Consider the following 11493-nt stretch of genomic DNA (forward strand, 5'->3'; position numbering starts at 1 on the left):
GGGGGGGGGGGGGTCTGTTATTCTGTAAACATTTAATTTTCACCCCTTTTTTCTCTAATCTTCAAAAAATAAGTCTATTCTTTAAAAGTGTTTTTTTACGCATTATTCTTTAATTTTTCCAACAGTTTTCTTTAATCTTTAAAAAAAAAAGTAAAAAACATTCCTTTAAATGAATGAGAACGGTGATTTCCAAACAACAGTAAGGTTTTCATTTGTTTCTCAACAATGACGTGTTGATGTGTATTGTTTTGCATGCTTTAAATGATAGTTCCTTGAAGTAACAAGTCCAAGTTCTCATCAATTCTTTCCAGTGATTTTGACTACATATAAAAAAGAAGATGTGGTGTAATTGCCAATGAGACAACTCTTTAAAAGAGACAAAATGACATAGACATTAACAACTATAGGTCACTGTACTGCATTCAACAATGAGCGAAGCCAATACCGCATAGTCAGCTATAAAAGGCTACCAAATGACAAATGTAAAACAATTCAAACGAGAAAACTAACAATACAGTTTCATTGTGCCTTTTTTTAGTAAACATATATGAACAATTATACAACAATAAAATGTCCTTAACGTCTCTTACAAGTCTAATCTCACAGTGGCCCTTACAACACGACCTGACCTACAGATATGACCAATGTTTTCATTTGCAGTTTGTTCCTGTGTATCATGGCTATCATCACTACTGCTGGATGAGTCATATTCATCTGAATTATCGGAGTCATCTAAAATTTCGTCAACTAAAATTTCGTTTGGTTTATTCATTGTCTCTTCTGTAACACGCACTTTATTGCTTATTCTGATTTCAATATGTCCCCAGTTTTGAATGTCCTGATTCCAGTATAAAGAAATTGGTAAAGTGCCAGCTTTGTCTTTGGTTGTTTCATCTCTGACGCTTCTTTGTCTAATGGGTCGGTAATTTTCTATCCATGATTTTATTGCAACTACATCAGTTTTAGATACCTTCTTTATTTCCAAGTCAAATTTAATGTCGAAAACGTCTGATAAAGGCATGTTGCTGTTAGGAACGGGATAGTAGGAGTTTGGGTGTGTGAAATACTTTAGAGACCAAACAGATACTCTTTTAATAGATTCTCCAGTGATAGTGCTGAAATCCCTGGCATATTCCAGCATTGAAAATGTTTGGTGTCAGAGGTGCGATACGGCATGGGGGTTTTCGACAATAGAAGTAAGCAAAGTAGAGGCTTCTGTGCGATACTGACCGAAGACAACACGTGAACATTTCTTGTTAACTCGCTTATTTCGGAGTCGAGTATCTATATGGGTCTACAGGTTTTGTTAGACACGGTTCCTTGTGGGCCAATTGTCACGTTAACATGAAGCTGTTGGGCGTTTTTCGCATTTTGGACATGCTCTTGTACAAATAATTTTGATAATTTTCTTTAAATTTTAAGAGAGGAAAATTCTGTAAACACTTAATTTTTAGAGTTTTCTTTTATTGATTATTCAATATTCATTATATTTTTAGACCACGCATTTCTCTAATCTTTATTTTTTTGGCCTGTTATTCTCTAATCTTCATTTTTTAAGGGCATTATTCTCTAATCAGTTAACCCCATCCAAACCCTCATAAGACAACTATCCATCAAAGTTTAAATGAAGTGGAAGTAAAATCACAAAAATACTGAACTCCGAGGAAAATCCAAAACGGAAATTTCGTAATTAAATTGCAAAATCAATAACTCAAACACATCAAACAGATGGACAACAACTAACTGTTATATTCCTGACTTAGTACCGGCAATTTATTATGTAGAAAATAGTAGAATAAACCTGGTTTTATGATAGCAACTAAATAAGGAGAGAAATGATAAAAGAAATATAACAAAAGTAACTACAAAAACTAACAGTAGACAGCTATCGCAAAAAATAATGACTGTTTATTAGAAAATACACCACAAGGATGAGCACACATTCTTTAGCATTTTCTCCGCATGAGAATACTCTGCCTTCAATATGAAAATAAGATAACTGGTCTGTTTTTTTTTTTATTTTTAAACCATGGCGTTGTCAATTTATTTCTAATAATGCGCTTGAATGCTCATTTGGTATCCATTTTATAAACCTTACTTTTTTGTAACAATAGTGGAACAAAGACGGGTGATATTTGTCCACGCTCTCTACGTACTTAAAGCTTTCAGGTTGAATGTTTTTATTTTTAAATCTTTGCAGAAATACAAGAGATGAGCATGTGATCAGATACAGATGTTGTGGACTTCTTTAAAAAAAGGTATATGAACATGATACTGATAGGACATTCAGTATAAGAAATTAAAGACCACATAGGTGACAGGGTGATAGAGCAGATTGATACCCATAAAAAAAATCATTGTCAACCTTGGTTTCGCCGCGATTGACAAAAGAAAAAAAAGATGTGGTATGATTGCCAATGAGATAACTCTCTACAAGAGACCAAATGACACAGAAATTAACAAATATAGGTCACCGTACGGCCTTCAACGATGAACAAAGCCCATACCGGATAGTCATCTATAAAAGGCCCCGAAATGACAATGTAAAACAATTCAAACGAAAAAGGAAACAACATTATTTATGTACAAAAATTGAACGAAAAATAAATATGTAACACATCAACAAACGACAACTACTAAGTAACGGGCACCTGACTTGGTACAGGTACATATGTACAGACGGGGTTAAACATGTTAGCGGGATCCAGTCTACTATGATTTTTAATTTTAGTTCATTTATATAGTTTTGGAGTATGGTCTCCATTTTCACTGAACTAGTACACATTTTTTGTTTAGAGGACAGCTGAAACACGCCTTCCGGTGCAGCTTTTCTCACTGTGTTGACGAATGGGTGGCCTTCGGATGTTAAAACTGTTTGGTAGGGTTGTTGTCCCTTTGATACATTACCAATTAACATTCTCAATTTTATTTATCAAAAGCATGCCATTTATTTTTAGTACCCTTCACTGCATATTTGATTACATGTTTTAAATAAAATAAGCACACTACTTTACACATCATTTTCATCTTTCACTAAACACATTCAGTCTTCTTTACGGCACATATATAAAAAAAAAATTCACCTTTATACCACATATAAGAAGCACCCAACTATTCACTGTATATTAGATCTTTTATTAAAAGCAAGTACTCTAGTTCTCATTGTTTATTATAAAAAATAAGAAGTGGTATGATTGCCAATGAGACAACTCTGCACATGCGACCAAAATGACACAGAAATTAACCAATTTAGGTCACCGTACGGCCTTCAACAATGAGCAAAGCCCATACCGCATAGTCAGATATAAAAGGCCCCAAAATGACAACTTAAAACAATTCAAGCGAGAAAACTACGGCTTCATTTATATATAAAAAAAATTAACGAAAAACAAATATGTAACACATAAACAAACGACAAACACTGAATTACAGGCTCCTGACTTGAGACAGGCACATACATACATAATGTGGCGGGGTTAAATATGCTAGCGGGATCCCAATCATCCCCCTAACCTGGGACAGTGATATAACAGTACAATATAAGAACGAACTATAAATTCAGTTGAAAAAGGCTTAACTCATCAGATGGAAAAACATACAAGTATAAGATGCTTTATTGAGAAGAAGTACTGTTGTTCTCAAAGCATGTTATAGATAAAGACTACAGTAGTATACCGGGGTTCGAAAGTCATAAATCGGTTGAGAAGAAAAAAAATTCGGGTCACAAACTTAAACCGAGGGAAACACATCAACTGTAAGAGGAAAACAACGAAACAACAGAAAAACTGAAGTGCAATTTAAACAAACGACAATGCAACAATGCGCAGACACGACCCATGAGATAACAATTGACATTTTCCTGACTTGGTAAGGATATTTTGAAAATATTAGTGGGTTGAACTTGGTTTTGTGACTAGCCAAACCTTGCACTTTCATGGCTTTGTTTTATTGATTTACTTTATTTCTCTTTGCATATTAGATTGAAAGCAAGCATTCTATTTATCACTGCATATCAAATACTTTACTAAAAGGCAGTACTATAATTTACTTCATTGATGATGCGTTGATACACACTACATATTACATGTTTGATTGAAAGCAAAGCAATTATTCTACGTTGCACCACAAGCTATATCTCTTGTTTACAGCATGCATTTTAATATTTACCATATATAACTTGTTTTATATATAGATTTGATTCACATTCATTTTTATTGGTATTCAAGCCATATATAATCAGTTGGTTGGTGTTGTAAGTTTTATTATGAATGCACTATAACTATAGCTAGTGCATAACCAGTAATGACGCATTTTGCTTGATTTTAGACTGTTATAGCACAATATTACATGAATTGGTAAGTACAATTGTAATGAATAAGCATTATGTTCTGACGAAGGTACGAAATAGTGTTTTACAATGAAAGACATTATATATATATATGATTCTAAAGGACAAAGAATACATGAAGCACCTGTGTCCTTCATATATTCATGTATACTGAAATTGTCAACGATACCACAAACTCTGAGTAAAAAAACGGCATAGACCAACATACTGCAGTGTCATGATCGATATTGGTCATATAAATAATATTTCGATGAAGGAGCGATGTTTACTTTTGCTGACTCTCTCTGCCATTTCTATTTTCCCCTTCGCACTTCCGTAATTACGATCACCGATTTTTACGAGAATGGTCATGCCGATGTAACTGCATACAGCAAACATGTCGGTGAATTGTTGTCTTGAAGCCAACAATTCAAATAAGGGACATGTCTTATAAATTTGGACAAAGTAAAGAATTTTCTTCAGACATAAGCTTTATAATAAAAATAAACCATTTAGTTATGAAAAAAAACAAACTTATGCATATTTTTTTTAATTTGAAGTTTCATATGAATTTAAGATATCGGTCTTTCAATTGACTCTCAATAGTGCAAGAGTAGGATAATATCAAATTAATTTGACAGAGCACCCTTTTTTGGTTCAGATAGAATGTTGTACTTGGAAGAGGAGACTTACATGAAGAAAAGACGATTTTGAAGAATATATAGATTTGATTTACAAGAATCAATAAATATAAACTCGGAGTTAAATTCGACCTGTTTTCTATCCGCCCATTTCTGGTTAACTAGTTCAAGTTGTAAAATGTTTACTGAAGCTGAAATAAAAAATAATAATTGATAGGTCTCTAATGCATGATTTTTTGGGGGCTTTTAACTAGCTTCCAGTAACTGCGAGTACAGTGCAACCTTTGTTATCCGACACCCTGAGGGACCAATAAAAAATGTTGGATTAAGCAGGGTGTCGGAATACTCAGGTTTTTTACTGCAAGAATATGCATAATTGGGACCATGAAAATGTATTGGTTTAAGCAGGATGATGGAATACTCAGGTGTCGGATAAGGCAAGTTACACTGTACTCTCATATCGCACTTTCGTTTTTTGACCTGTTGATACAATTTTTACCCCACTTTGGTCAACAAAATCCATTATTTATTCTAGGAATTAATGGTCAAATTTTGAAGTAATCTGCAGTGGTAGTCGAGTTAATGCATGCATGTGTCACAGTTTCTATTTGTCGAATGAGAAGATATTAATTATTTAATAACAATAATTAATTTACTTTATACGTTCGTGTTGCTTAGTCTTTAGTTTTCTATGTTGTGTCTTGTTTACTATTGTTTGTCTTTTTTTTTAGCCATGGTGTTGTCAGTGAAATATTGATCTATGAATTTGAATATCTCTCTGGTATCTTTCAATCCTCCTTTATAAGAAAGTTTGACAATAATATGTCGAACATTTTATTCAGTCTTCATCAATCAATCCAAACTTAGTCAGCTTTGTCTTCACAGCCTCGCGTTCGTATTGATATTGTAGCAGGCTCTCACATTATTACATTTGACCGTTCACTCTGGACAGGTAAATGCTTGAAATATGAAAAAAATAAAACATATTGATACAGCCCTTGAAATCCCCCCCCCCAAAAAAAAAGTGAATGATGTAATGGTGTATGGCATATGGTGCAATAGTATAAGGTGTATGGTGCTAAGGGAATGATGTAATGGTGTATGAGTAATGAAGTGAATGTGTAACGAGTAGATAAAGTGTGGTTATCTAAGTTTAAAACTATGCAAAATATTGATAAGAACTGAATTTTAATTTTATACATTAATTTACAATATTGTGATCCAAATTTGTTTTCAAAATAAATAAATAATTTTGTAGTCGCACTTGAAAGAAATCGTACTGCTTTGAAAATATAATGGTTATTTTATAATCCTTCAAATCTTCAAATTAGTTTATAAAAAAATGAATACAGAGTTATAAACTGACAGTTATTCTTATGGATTACCTTTCTATAGATAAGACTGTAATCACTAAGCCTACATTAGGAAAGCGTCTCAATCATTAGCGACAAGAAGCGCCAAGAAACGATAGTAGGCGTCAGGAAGCGATAGGCAACAAGAAGAATAATTTAACCAAAAGAAGTATAATAAAGTTACAAGAAAACAAATGTATTATGAAAACAAAACTAAATATTATTTAATTCAAAATAAACTTTCTTTTTTTTCCTTAACACGATTATGTTTAAGGATGATCGCTTGTCATGATTTGGAATTTTTGTCAGATTTTCGGAATCCTCTGGTCTTATTAATTTGAATGTCTTAAAAAAATATGCCTATTGACCCCCATTTTTCTTTGATAAATTTTTAACATGTATAATTATAAGCCATATGTAAAAGTCTTATAAAATCTTTGTTATTTTTTAATAGTTTTTGAGACCTTAAACTTGCCAATGTCAAAGCTATGAAAAATCAAAAGAGAATATTTTCCCGCCAACATTTCAAAGTATAATATATCGAAAACAAGCACATTGACCTATATTTATTTATGGTTCCTTAAGGTAGATAGGGTGTCTTCCTCCATCTTGGATTTGGAAATACCAGAAAACAAGGTCTAGATCTTTAATAGAATGTGCAAATTTTTAGAGTAGTGGGTAATTCATGTGTAAGAACTTCCACTTCGGTATAGAAAATGACATGTTTTATTATATTTGTGGTTGTATTTTACAAAAAAACGAAAACATTTGTCTGATCAATTTTTTTCCAACTATGCCACATAAGGGAAGGCAACTCAAATGCAAGGGCAGATAATTCAGATTAAGGTACTTTTACAATAGAATGTGTTAGGAATTTACCTATTTTATAAAGTAGCAGGAAAACGGGTCCGGTGACCTCATTGTTTCTTTTTCTTAACTAAAAGCATATAAGTAAAGCCATCTTCTCATATGTTATCTCAAAATTTTATGGTGTAGATGACGCTTTATTGCAGAAAATTGGATTTTCCATACATAATCTATACACAATTTGTCAATTTTGAACAACGTGTAGCGTGGAAATAAGCCCGGTGACCCATTATTAATATTATTTTTTTTTAAAAAGCATTATATAAACTACATTTTGGCAAATTATGAAAAAATTCTGTGGATTATAATTTAGACACCCCATCTACCTTAAATAATCCCATATCAATATACTCTAGCATTATGAAAAGCTTGTTATTTTGAAACTGAGAAGCAAACCTCCTTAAATAAAGGCAACAGTAGTATACCGCTGTTCAAAACTCATAAATCCATGGACAAAAAAATAAGATAACATTTCTTTTTCTTAAATTTTAATATTTAAACCGCGAGGCAGAACAAATAATTAAAATTCAACTGTTGAGAGTAGAGAAATGTCGAATACTTGAGATATAGTGGTGGAATCTGTTTCTCTAATGATTTTTATCCTTCCTTTTTAAAGATTTGAAGAAAGTTGTGTACTTTTTATTTGACGTCATCAGGCATGGTCGCCTTTTTTTATGACGTCACAATAGGAAAATTCAGAAGAAAACAAGAAAATTAAACGTCACAATTAAATTTCGAGCAATCATTCCCCGAGAACATATTTTTCACTAGTGAAGAGAAGTATTTTCTCACACCGATCAAGAAATGTTTAGAGAAAAATCTTTCCTATTCCTAAATTTCTTTTGTTCTTCTATGTTCAAGTGTTCCGTAGACTTTAAACTAACAAATATTACAATTGAAATTCACAAAGTATAAGTAAAAATAAATTTATTGAAAGGAAGGATATTATAATAATTAAATATCTATATACCTTTGCAAATTTCTGGATCCTAGTCGCTGTCGTCTGGATACCAGTACCAATAGTACCATGCAGCTTCGATTGGGTACTAGTAGCGAGGATCTTTGCATTTTCTAAAGCTTTCATCTGTTGGATCTTAAAATATATCCGAGAATAAAAGGTTCTTTTTCAATGTCATCATACAGATTCGATTATCTTACAGACAACTTATTTTATTTATTTTATTTATATAATGTTAGAATACTACAGAAGGAGATATATGTACGGCGCTATATATCTTATATCTTTTAATTATCAGTGTTGTTCGGTCACGAGTTGAATATTTTTCGATATTTGAATTCTTTAATTAGTTATTCTTTTTATTACATTGGCTTTTTTTAACGAAATTAATATAAAACATGTCAGGAACTATATCTTTTTTCTACGCATTCACAATTTGTTTTGATCCGCCGTTATCAACGTCTTGACAACGACTATTGTTGTATGACGTCAGAGAGTGAAATAACCACGTTTATTTCACATGTGAAATTATCGGTTTTTATTTAACTGGGAAATCAATGTAATTCATTGAACCAATGTAATAATAAGATTTAAACAACATGTCACTGCTGTACCCCTTTTTGACATTTTTACCTATTTATTTTAGGTTTGTTTTGTTACACATTGTTTTAAAAAAATGGAATTTTATGCCAACCTCATACAAATGAGCGATTAGATAGCAATAAGGCCGGGTTTAGTATACCATTTTCTACAAAATGAAATGCATGTACCAAGTCAGGAAAATTACATTTGCTTATCATTCGTTTAATGTGTTTGAGCTTGTGATTTTGATTTATTGATAAGGGAGGGACCTTTCGTTTTGAATTTCCCTCGGAGTTCGGTATTTAAGTTATTTTTATTTTTTATTTTTAATGCAAAGAAAGACCTTTCAAAAACTAAATGCATTCTAATGTTATTGTACATATATGCTAAATATACATTGCGCGATTTATATTTTTACTAGTTTAAGCAAATATACACGTCACTTGTTTTACCTAGACAAACATCTATGTTGTCTTCTGCGCCATTGGTGCACCCAGGAACATCGTTACATTTATTTTGTGTACAGTAACACTTCCCACTTCCGTCTTTACAACTGTCTTTTAAACATGTAGTCGTCCCTGAAAAGATAGACACACTATCCTGGACAAAACGATCATTAATGATCTTATTATATATTTTTCGCAAAACAAATAAAAATTCGTTCAAGAATTTCAAACAGTCAAGAAAAAAGAACTTATGTGGCAAGCGTTTTTGTCTGGTTGAAGACATTGAAGTAGAACATCAATTGTCATAAGAGCAAAAACTTCATCTGAGATCAGTTCTTACATACAGTTAAAACTATAATAATAATACTTAATTTTTCTAAAAAAATAGATTTTGCCTAAACAAATCTTAGTTTTTTTTTGTTTAAGTGTTAAACTCTGTCTTATTGATTAAGTGGTTTATTTAAATCGAACGAAAGCAGTTCCAATCATGTCTTCAAAAAGCTGTTGACCTCAGTGACATTTAAATGGAGTTTTCCCGTATGACGTCTAATAGATAAAGGGCTAAAACATTTAAAATTGTTAATAATAAATATATTGAGTGATATTTGTTAATGGTCTATGCGCATGCTAAAATAAGAGAGACTTATTTTCCTATACAGTTGAGATCGGTTCTAACATGTCCAACTTTTTATAAAAATGCATGTTACAGGTAAGGAAAATATTTGTTTTTTTATTTGTTCAGATATTGATAGCGTCTATTTGTTCAGATTTAATTGACCTACCCGTTTAGAATTTGCCTTGAAGTATAACAAACATTTTACTTTTCTCTCTCTTAAACATGTTAAAATACTGATAGAAGTACCTGTCACATTGAAAGTTATATTTGAAATATATTTTTTAATCCCATAAGTCTGTTAAGAGGATACTTAAACTATTGATGTAATTATCTAAAACAGATAGCATTTTCTCTTTGAACATATAGTTGAGTGGCTCAACTTCTGTTGAATAATGCATTTAAGGGTTTCAGTTTAATGATATAGGCAGTAAATTCATGCTGAAACATTATTTCGATTTCATGAATAATGAAGTTGTTCTCATATTACTTTTAACTAAGCTTCATAGAACATAACGAAATGTTCTTTTATCTACCGACAAACACCAGGTAAGATATAGTGGAGTTATTACTTTTAATTAAGGCCGCATTTCTTTCTAACCAAAATTTTGTAAACGTTGTGTGGCGTTTGTTGTTGTTTTCTAAACGCTACGAAAGTAGAAACAAATACAACGTTTATTAAGTCTTTACTGACCCTGTTTGAACTTTCAATTATGCATGCACATGTTGTTGGTAAACAAGATTTTTTATAAACGTAGAAAAATATATCTTTTAATCAAGTTCAAGTTAGAAACAAATGTAGCGTTTGAACTAACAAACGACGAACGACAAACTGTAGACGCATCTTTGGCGATTGCATAGTTTGTCAAAGTTTGTGTAAACTTTGCAAACGTATGTTAGAAACAAATGATCAAAACATGTGCGCGCTTAGTCGTTTGCATCGTTTGTGTTGGAAAGAAATGCACCCTGAGCTTCACAGTACATAACAAAATGTCCTTTGATCTACCGACAAACACCAGGTAAGATATAGTGGAGTTATTACTTTTAACTAAGCTTCACAGAACATAACGAAACGTCATTTGATCTACCGACACACACCAGGTAAGATATAGTGGAGTTCACGAATAGTCTCTGATTAAAGTTAAGTGCAGTCAAAACAAGCAGTATCTATTTAATTTATGCAGATCAGTTAAGTCTTTCAAATAAATTTTCAAGATAAATATTTTGTTATGTTATATTTTGTTTGAAAGATTGATAAAAACAAATTTGTGTTCGTGTTGACAACTGAGTGAAAGCATGTTCAAGATAATTAAAACACCCACAGCAACGTCCAGTCAAATTATGGAAATCAGTTGCCTTGTGTGAAGCTTAAGAGTTTCATGCCCCAAGAACGCTTGCAAATAGCGTTCAATTGTCTTGTGTAAAGTTGATACTAAAATCATATCAATGAATTGGTGTAATAGTACAAATTTGGCTCGAACTTTGTGGCATCATGGAACTCATTTTTAGTTCATATATATGTTTCCCCTAAAAAGAACTGGTAAACAAGCACACAAATGTATATAAAGATGAACAAAAAAGCAACAAAATATCAAAACACATCATGCATAAATTAATCACACATAAATTCTAAATTTACGATATGAATGCTTTTTTTTTTAATAACAGTTCGTTTCGATAATTGAAAAAAAAGTATCTACAAATACA

Source organism: Mytilus galloprovincialis, chromosome 2 (genome assembly GCF_965363235.1).
Source record: "Mytilus galloprovincialis chromosome 2, xbMytGall1.hap1.1, whole genome shotgun sequence".
Taxonomy (NCBI): Eukaryota; Metazoa; Mollusca; class Bivalvia; order Mytilida; family Mytilidae; genus Mytilus; species Mytilus galloprovincialis.